The sequence below is a fragment of the Cynocephalus volans genome, chromosome 5 (assembly GCF_027409185.1).
Source record: "Cynocephalus volans isolate mCynVol1 chromosome 5, mCynVol1.pri, whole genome shotgun sequence".
NCBI lineage: Eukaryota > Metazoa > Chordata > Mammalia > Dermoptera > Cynocephalidae > Cynocephalus > Cynocephalus volans.
This window is the reverse complement of record NC_084464.1, coordinates 20,422,489-20,432,704: the sequence shown is the minus strand read 5'-3', so window position 1 is coordinate 20,432,704 and position 10,216 is coordinate 20,422,489. Positions and strand designations below refer to the sequence as shown.

Sequence of the window (10,216 nt, the reverse complement as noted above, 5' to 3'; positions counted from 1 at the left end):
ACAACTATCATTAAGGCAGCCAGTACTATTGCAAGCAACAATTCATTTTTATTTTTAAAAAATCTATTCCATTTAGTTAATTTTGTTTATTTGAACCTTATTGGTTTTGTGGTTTTGTTTGTATTCAATTTACAAATTTGATTTGATTTTATATAATGACATAATAAGTATAAGCATGAAGCATTTATGCCCAGTTTTATGTTTGTAAATATATAAGTAATAACAGAAAATACTTTAAGTCAACACTATAGAAGGGAGACAGTACAAAAGTATTTTTTCTTCTAGAAGCATTCTATACATTACTAATTTGGGGAAAGGGGTAGAGGATGTGTTATCTCCTTGCTCATTATGACAGCCAAACAAGGAAAGTGGGAAGGTATAAGTATCTCAGTTGACTTAAACCAATGTTAAGACAGGTGGAATGCAAAGTCTAAAAAGGCATAACAAGAGCAGGGTAGTTAATCAGGAATTGGACCCCCGGGCCAACACACCCACCTGTATCATGCAGACTTCTCTTTAGACAGGATCATGGAATCATAGGATCTGAGCATAAGACAAACCTACATGGCCATCTCATCTGGCCGACATCCAAGACAGGTATCTCCCCTACAATATTTTTGCCAGGTAGTCTGCAAGCCTTTACACAGAAAGCAACAGAGACAGGGATTTAACCACCCCACCATGAAGACTTTTCCATGTAGCAATATGCTATACCAGAAAGGGCATAGAAATTATAGCTATGGGTATAGAGTTTGAGTCCCAATTCTGCCATTAACAGCAGGTAAGTATAGATAATAGTCATTAAGAGCTCTGTTCTAATTTATTCCTCAAGGCAACCCTATTGAAATCTATTGGGTTCATTAATTAGGTACCATTATCATCCACATTTTGCATTTGGGGAAATTGAGGCACCAAAAAGTTAAAGTAATTTGCCCCAGTTCCTGTTGTTAACAAGGTGATAGAGCTACAACACAACCCCAGGCAGATCTGGTTCAGGAACAGATTATGGCAGCCATGAGCATATATGCCCAGTCTCCTGCAGCAGAAAATGTAACACATGGGGGCCCCCAGCTATCCACCACCCAGACAGTGACTGAGAGAGGAAAGACACTAGGCTGGGTATGTTCTTGGAAATCACAGGACTCCTCTGACCAGCAATTTCAGCTCAAGGACCCCCCCTTGTCCCAGGAAAAACTTTCTTGGAAGCATGCTACCATCTAAGAGTCTTACTATCCAGTTCCCTTCCTTCCCTTGCTCCTTTACAGAGAAAAGACCTTCCAGTTAGCCAAATAATGGTCCACCAAAATGTCCACATCCTCATCCCCATAATTCGTGAATATGTTACCTCATGTGGTAAGAGGAACTGTGCAGATGTGATTAAGGTAAGGGTCTTGAGATGGGGAGATTTTCCTGGATTATTCTGGTGGGCCCCATGAATTCACCCTTAGAAGAGGGTGGCAGGAGGGCCAGAGAAGGACAAGTCATAGTGAGAGCAGAGGTCACAGTGATGCAACTGTTGGCTTTGAGGACAAAGAGGCCACAAGGGAAGGAATGCTGGCGGCTTCTAGAAGCTAAGAAAGGTGAGAAACAGAGTTTGCCCTGGAGCATCCAGAAGGAACACAGCCCTGCCTACACCTTGATTTAAGCCAGTGAGACTCTGACCACCAGAACTGTAACATAATCAACCCATGTTGCTTTAAACCACTAAGCGTGTGGTCATTTGTTACAGCAGCAACAGAATCCTCATACAGACTTGCAGCACAGTGTATGGCTCTTCCTGCCTCATCCCTCCATTTTTCCCTGCACAGGGGTTTCTCCTCAATAATATTTTGTGTGTCTAATCTTGTCTTGGCATCTTCTTTTAGTAAGTTCCAAACGCACAAGCAGCTCCTGGAGTGGGCTTTGACAAAGCCAGCAGTAAGACGGGCTTTGGATTGGCTCACTCACTGTCCCTAATCCTGAATGGGAAGTGGTACGAAGATAGGTCATAGCAAACAGGTGTGGCCCAGTTGCTAACAATTCCACTGACACTGAGCTGGGAAAACATCACAGTGGAGGGGACACTACTGCAGGTGAGAAAATGTTCTGGTGGAGGGAAACACCATTGTACACACAATAATTCAGTGATTTGAAAATTTGGGGAAACAGTGCCTACAAAGAGTGGAATTGGTTGGTGACTGCTAAGTTCTATTGATGTTCTGCAAAGGGATAATGAGAAACAAGTGGTTAATGGCTAAGCTTCCCAAGGCACCCTTATTTTGTGTCACAGAAGAGCACACACAGCTGAGCAGTAGGCTCCAGCAACATCTGAGGCTCAGTCAAGGTGGGGCTGTTATGATGAGATCAGGGCCCTGGAGGGGAAATCCTGAGACCTTGAAACATGGGATGGGACATCTGGATGGGTGCCCCTGACAATGCTAGCTCTACAGGCTCCCCTGAACCCTCAGAGCTTGCAGAGGGGGCTCACTCTTCTCTAGCAAGAGTTAGCACTTTTGTTGTGATGAAAGATGTTATAGAGGACTCTCTCCTGCAAGGCAGCAGGTGCCTCACTCAGAAGCTTCCTCCACATCCTTTCCTGGTTGCTAGGCTGATAACTAGGATAAATCTGGCTACAGACATGCCTAGCCTAAGAAGAGAGAAAAAAGACTCTACACCAAAGATGTTCCAAGAATTAGCTTGCAGGTACTAGCAGGAGCCAGAGAGGTACAACTAGGACTGGATTTTAAGTGTGCTTGATCAAGGGGGCCAGAATGTAAGACTAGATAGATAAGAAGGGGTAAACTGACTCAGGAGTTCATTCTTCGGAGACATCCTAGCAAGGTCCCATGGGAGGGGGGGGGACTTGCTGTTGGGATGTGGGGAAAGGGGAGCTCTTAGAAGCCTGGACAAAGGGAGAGCCAACACTGGTAAAGTGGAAATGCATGAATTGTCCAGAAAGATGGTAGAGAAAGGAATAAAGAGGCCAAGGAAAGTGGGCATGCAGGAATGAACATGTTACTTAAGTCCAGAAGGCCCATCAGAGGACATGGGGGGCAGCCAAGGGGCTCGACCCGTGAGGAACTGTGCAGACAGTTTACAGAGCATGATGTCCACAGGGGCATGAGAGACAGGCAGCCAACAAGGACGCCACTTATCATCAATACCACACAGAAAGCAACAGTAGGTTGGGATCCCTGTACTAATCAGACACAGGAAAAGCAGAGAGAGAGAGAGAGAGAGAGAGAGAGAGAGAAGAGGGAAGTAGTTAATTTGTCACAGACTTGGAGAGAATAGAAAATTCTAATAGGAGATTGATGAAATGGGTTAATGTCTAACTAAGCCTGTGATGGAATACCACGTAGGTATTAAAATCTTGTAGAAGAAAAACAACATAATACTTAATGACAATGTTCAGAATATATTAAGTAAAAAAGATTATATTATAATAAAACACATAATTTTATACTCCAAAAAGTTGGTTTTTGTTTCTGTTTTGGCAGCTGGCAGGTATTGGGGTCCGAACTCTTGACCTTGGTGTTGGCAACAGAATGCTCTAACTAACTGAGCCAACTAGCCAGCCCCAGAAATGTATTTAAAGAGAAAATATTTCCAACAATTAAGTATCCTTTTAATATACGAAGGTATTTCCATGAAAGTTTTGTATTTAAAGTAATTAAAATTTTCTACCTGATATTATGAAAGAGACGGGATACTGGTTTTCAGCACTTCTATTTCACATGTACTGGTGGTTCTAGCTAGGGCAATAAATAAAAAGAAAAGGTATAAGTATCAGAAGGGAAAAATTAAAATTATATGTATATAACATAATCATAGAATATCCAAAAAGATCAACAGATAAATTATTAGAATTAATAAATCAGTTAAGAAATTCCCTGGCTACAAAATCAATACAAAAATCAAATGTATTTCTCTATATAAGCAACAATTAGAAAAATAAATTTAAAATAGTTTAAATCATTAAATAACAAGAGTAATCAGACAAAAAGCCCTTTGCACAGAATATCATGTTATCAATCGCCTCTAGAATAGGGGGTTGGCAAGCTTTTACTGTAAAAGGCCCCATAGAAAATGTTTTAGGATTTTTGGTCCATGTGGTTTCTGTTGCCTTTATAGTGTATAAAGCAGCCAGAGAAAATATGTGAATGAAGTGGGCATGGCTGTGTTCTAAGGAAACTGTATTTACCAGAACAGGCAGGAGGCTGGATCTGACTCGTGGCCCTAAAAGACGGATTCTGTCAAGTCTAGACTTAAGTCTATCTTGTCTGCAGTTACATAGCCAACTTGAAGGAGTTCCCACTGCCCAAATTTGGGACAATTTGAGCATCACGAAGAAAAGATAGTAATAACTTTTTATAAAACTGAAAAAAAAAATCCACAAATCCTTAATGATACTGGAAACCAAGGGGGAAAAACACTTATTCGTCATGACTTGAGATGACTCATATGGCTAATTCTTACTTTAAAATCCAGCATTGAAAAATGGAAAAGAAGAGAAAGATTTAAAAAACATAAATAATTCAACATTGAAAGGGAAAATGATGAAGTATGCCCTGTTTTAGGAGGAACTGTAGTTTATCCCCAGATGAGAAGTGAAAATTCCTTATAGAAAAATGACACCTAGGGGGCTGGCTGGTTAGCTCAGTTGTTTAGAGCACAGCCCTGTAGCACCAAGGTCATGGGTTCAGATCCCGGTACTGGCCAGCCAAAGAAAAAAAAAAGAAAGAAAAGAAACAAGTGCCATCTAATAAATGTAGAATGAACAATAAAATCATCGACTTAGGTTTTGATAATTGAAGCTGGAAAAGAGGGTCTTGGGAAGCAGATACTTGCATAGCACCAAAGTACCCACAGACAAATGGCTGGCTCACTGCCCATCCTTCATACTGAAGAAGTTTGCTGTCAACTTGAACCAGGTTATCAAATTTAACATCACTAACAAATAAAAATAAGTTAAACAAATTTAACATCACTAGCAGTGAGGCAATCTACCATTCTATTCCATACCTCTTGCCAGGATGTATTCACCTCCTGACATCGTCCAGACAGTATTCTTGCAAGAAAAAAGTTTTATTTAACCTTTCTAAGCCGTTAGACCTATATTCAGCTTATTGGAACAAGTTAAATGCCATCACAAAGAAATTATGAGATTGCTCCAGAATGACATATTTTTTTTATAAGAAAACTGACCTGGTTTTCAAAAAGTCATTTTCTTTTAAGTAGGGGGAAAGCGTAGTGGATTGAATTGTGTCCCCCCAAACTCATTGAGGCTTCAATTGTACTCCCCAGGTTTTCTGTAGTAGAAACTTACGAGTCCAAGCGGGCGTGTGAGCTCCGGGGTGAGCAAGTGAATCCAGAGAACGAGGCGGCGTTGGAGGCGCGGGTCAGGGAAACGGGCGTCCGCGGGTGCAGGTGAAGGGGCAGAGGAAGGACGGCGGGCCAGTCCCAGGCCGGGTGGGCAGCCCGCCGCCGGCCGGCTCGGAGGTGTTCTCGGGCGGCTGCCCCACGACGTCTCCGAGCACCAGCAGATCCCACTGTGGCAGCGCGCGGGCCGCCTGCGAGATCCGCCTGCCCATGACCTTCGGCGGCCTGAACCGCGTCTTCCCGACGCCCGCTGCAGCTCGCGGCGCGGCGCGCAGGCCGCCATGGCCCCGCTGCACAGCCGCCCGCTGCGGCGAGAAGCGCGAGCTGCGCGTGGACGGGTCGCCGCCGACGGGAGCCGCCGCCGCTGCTGCTCGCGCTGCAGCCTCCGCGCCCGGCCTGCAGGGGGGCGCTGCTGCTGCCCAGCCCCGGCGGCGCCCGCGCAGATCGCGCTGCTCAAGTTCAGCTCGCAGCGCAGCGCCGCCGCCTGCCCCCAAAGGCCCTGGTGGGAGGGCTGTCACGCCTCTGTGGAGGGCAGGTGGCCGTGGAGTGGCTCAAGCCAGGCCCGAAGCAGCGACTCCGCCAGCAGCTTGCGGGTCCCTCACTGCGCTGCCTACAGCCGCAGGGCAGCCGATTGGCCTTGGTTAGGGACAGGCTAGGGTCCCAAGGGGCTCGGGCTGCCCTCCAGCTGCTGTGCCAACAAATGAGGCTGGGCAGCCCAGTGTTCCTCACCAAGTGTTTGGGGACAGGACCTGCTGGCTGGCACCACTTCTGGTACCAGGCGGTGATCCCTGGTCATCCAGTGCCTTTCAGCGGCCTTATCTGGGTTGCGCTGGCCCCAGATGGGCAGGACGGGCATGACGGCAGCCAAGGATGCGGCGTCCGCACAGCTGCTGGAGGCACTGAGTGAGTCTGGGGCCGGCTTCTTGTGGTCTGCTGGGGCTGAGCCAGGTGCCATCATTAAGCAGTGACCCCGTCCTCTCTCCACAGGCAGCCTAAACAAGGAGGCAGAACCTGTGTCAGTCTCCAGCCCAGCAGGCCTGGGTGGCCACTGTCTGATCCCATTGGGGGAGGGGCGGGGTCCTGCCGCATGTGTGACACAGCCTCCCTGCTCGGGCAGGGCCTCATAGCACCTGGGTGGCTCGGGTTTGGCTTATGTGGTGGTGAAGGACCTTGCCCTCCCCCTCCCATCCCAGGGTCAGACCTGACCCCATGGTGACACCCACACCTACCTTTGTCCCGTCACCCCTCTTTCTCCCACAGCTCAGTATGAATCGTGGTTATTTTCTTGATTTCTTTTGGTTGGATTTTATTTGCAGGGCCGGCTGAACCAAAGGGTCAGAAATCCTGCCTTCATCCCCACTTCTTGGCATCTGGGTTTGGCTTATGTATAGTTTTGAGTTTCTCTATGCTGGTTGTATTTATCTTAAATCCCTGGTTGCTGTACATGAAAAAGAAAAAGAAAAAAGAAAGAAACTTAGCCCCCACTGTGACTGTTAAGAGGGTGGGAAATCCTATTATGGTAGTTGAAAGGTGGAGCCTTGAAGAGGTGATTGGATTGTAGGACCATTCAGGAGCAAATGGATTAAAAATGATGGTCAGGGGTGTGGTTCTCAGGACTTTAAAAGAAGAGGAGAGTCTGTCTTTCTCTGTCTTGCTCTCTCAGCTCCCACCATCTTGAAATGTGAGACCCCGGGGTCACTGTCACCACCACCAGATGGACTTTGGACTTCCCAGCCTCAGAAACTGTAAGCAATAGATTTTGTTTTCTTTACAAATCACCCACTTTCATGTATTTTGTTATAAGCAAAAGGAACGAACTAACTCAGAATGTATTTGATTAAAAGAAACAAAACAAGGCCAGCCTGTGGCTCAGTCGGGAGAGTGTGGTGCTGACAACACCAAGTCAAGGGTTAAGATCCCCTTACCGGTCATCTTTTTTAAAAAAAGGAAAAAAACAACCGATTATAATGTGAACTTTGAGAAAGAAAAAAAGCAGCCCCTGACCACCATAGCTGAGCCAGGCCATGGAGTTCTCCTACTGAACATAAACCATGTCCCAGAACACTCTCTCTGTTACCTTTCTGGATCCAGACAAAAACCAAGACCGTTCTGTAATTGTCTAAGAACAGACAAAAACAAGAACTTAGTCCACACCACAAAAGGGCCAGATGTCTCCCTTTCCTGCACTATTTTGCCTGCTTCTAGGTAAAAATTAAGATAATCATAGAATTGCTCTTGCTTTTTGACAGCACCCAGTCTAGAACAAAACCACCCCTTCCTTGAACCCTCCCCCAATCAACTAACACAAGCTGAAGTCCTATAAGCCCCATCTTGAGTTGCAAACAGTTCAATCAAATATGTCCTATCCTCCTACCTTTACAAGTATGTTCCTGGCATCCAGGTCCCACCGCTTGCTCACCAATCAGAAACAAAAGACTGGTGAGCCCCAAATGTTGGTGCGAGGCAGCAAGTTCATTATCAGATGTCTAAGGAGACAGACTAGAACTGTCTACCACTTTAGGGTTTCAGGGGAGTTTAAGGGGGAGCGGAGGGAATGGAGCACGGGAAATGAAAAGCAGGAGGGAGGGGCACGTGCAAGGAACCAGGTGCAGTCTCAGCCAGCCTCCGTCTGGTTTCTGCTCCCGTCCTTGCTGTTATCTCAGGGTCCTGCTGGAGGGATGGAATCAGCATAGCTTTAGCGAGTCTTCCTTGGATAGCACATGCAATTCTGCAGCTCCAGGCTGACCGGAGAACAGCTTCACGTCCATGTATATAATGTCATCTTGACCCATAACCGAGGTTCAAAATATCTAATAACCATGGGGAAAGAGGGAACTCAGAGAAATGAAGTCCAAGGAAAAAAGTATCTGTGTCGTTTGCAAATCTTTTAGAACCCATGCAGTTTTAGTTTCCAACATGGCTTCAGTCCTGCTTACTCCAACAACTTACCTTCCTAATTACCTGGAAAGTCAGTTTCAAGTTTAGGATTTTTAGACACCCTGAAGTTTCAGGCTGGGCCATACTGTGAGGACCACAGACCGCACACGATCGATCTCCCCTTCTCTTCCCACCCCGGCTCCTCAAGAAGTCAAAGAGCCTCTTGGGTTTCCACGTGAACACCGCAGCTCTCACATCCAAGTTGCAAGCACAGCCCTGCAGTTAGCTGCCTTCGAAGCCAGAGGTGCACACACCAGCAGCACAGGTCACCCTTGGGAAGGAGCAGGGACAGAGGCCTCTGGAGTTCCTGACGTGGGCTCTGGGCCACCCGTGCAGAGAAGGGCAGGATCCTAGATATTTTTAGTATTTATACCTAACAAGGACTACAGCTATGCGAGAACAGGATTCATTTATTGATACCTTTCCCAAAGTCTACAGCATAAAAGAGAGGCAACGGGAGTTCTAAGACCTCACTGACGCATCCTCTAGCTTGTGTTTGCTGCCTAACGCTTCTCTGAAGCCTCGTGGTCTTACTTTTCTTTTTCCTTTGGGTCCCCTTCTTCTCCCTGACTTTGGCCTCAACTTCCATTTGTCACCACGGATGTTCGCCATTAACTCGCAATCAATCCCTCTCCGACATTTTCTAATCCCGACTCTCTCTAAAGGTCATTCTCCAGCAGGTCTGTCACCCTCCCTGTACTTCTCCAGACACTTCAGGTCCTCCCCGATGTCCCTGGCTGCCACCACTCTCTCTCTCCCAGTGAACTTCATTTTTCTAAGTCGGGCTGCTGCCGAATCCTGACAGATGGACTCAACCAATCCGCGAGGATAAATACCAGACGCCACCAATCAGCATCCGCCGAGGGCGGGACTTCACTGAAGTTCCTCAGGTCTTGACAGCAAGGACCTGTTGCCACCGCCGCGGCGCCCACGACGGCCTCGGGCCGACAGAATCGGTACCGGGCAAGAGGTTCCTGCAGCCCGCGCCAACGACTGCCAATGATCAGACCCGAACCCCCAGCCGGCCCGAGCTCTGCGCGCCCCGCCCCACATCCCCCGGGCGCGGGGATCCTGGAGGCCGCCCCGCAGGGTCCCGACCTCCGTCTCCCGGCCCGACTCCCACAAGCAGCCCCGCCCGGCAGGGGCCAGTCGGCCCAGGCGCCCGCGCCCCCGGCGGCAGCGACTCACCAGGAAGTTGGGAGTTTTCCGTTCTCCCGCCCGCGAGGGAGCCGGAGCGTGCGGTCGGTTCGGCCAGGCGCGGCGGCGGTAAGGCCCGCTGGGCCGGGGGCTGGGCTGCGAGGCCGGGAGCCGATCGGCCACCTCCCGCCGCGCCGCCCCGCTGACGCTGCGGGCGCGGGCACCCACCCTGCGACGGAGGCGCGCGCGTCCTCCAACGGCTCCCGCTCCTCCTCCAACGGCTCCCGCTCCTCCGCCAACGGCTCCCGCTCCTCCTCGAACGGCTCCCGCTCCTCCTCCGCGGCCGGCGCTGTCAGGAGTGTAAACGTCCCGCGTCCCCAGGAGAGGGGCGGGGCGGGCGCAGGCCCCTCCCCCTGCCTTCGGGCGACTTCCCACCGAGTCCGGGGTCGGCCTCTTTTTGAGAACTTGCTTTTTCTTCATTAAGTTATTTAAACGCCCCCATTTGCCAATGGTGAACCGACTTGACGTCCCATTTGTTCTTGTGGATCACAGCTTTTGATTTCACCCTCTTTTACTACGTAATTTAAACTACCCGCCCGCTTGGGTCCGGCCGGTGGCTCGCTCGGGAGAGAGCAGAGCTGGGAGCGCGGCGGCGCTCCAGCCGCGGGTTCGAATCCTATATATGGATGGCCGGTGTGCTCCCTGGCTGAGCGCGGTGCGGGCGACACCAAGCCAACGGTTACAATCCCCTTACCGGTCAAAAAAAAGAAAATGAAAAAAA

The 10,216-nt window shown here is 48.7% G+C and overlaps 1 long non-coding RNA gene across 1 annotated transcript; it reads right to left on the bottom strand.

Annotated features, from left to right (window-relative positions):
* Nucleotides 1-5,750: 5,750 nt before the first annotated feature.
* On the bottom strand, nucleotides 5,751-9,696 carry LOC134377825 (uncharacterized). Its single transcript, XR_010023578.1, has 3 exons — nucleotides 9,487-9,696; nucleotides 6,591-6,799; nucleotides 5,751-6,353 (listed from the first exon to the last, which is right to left on the bottom strand). It is a non-coding gene; the product is annotated as an uncharacterized LOC134377825 (long non-coding RNA).
* Between the last annotated feature and the right edge of the window lie 520 nt (nucleotides 9,697-10,216).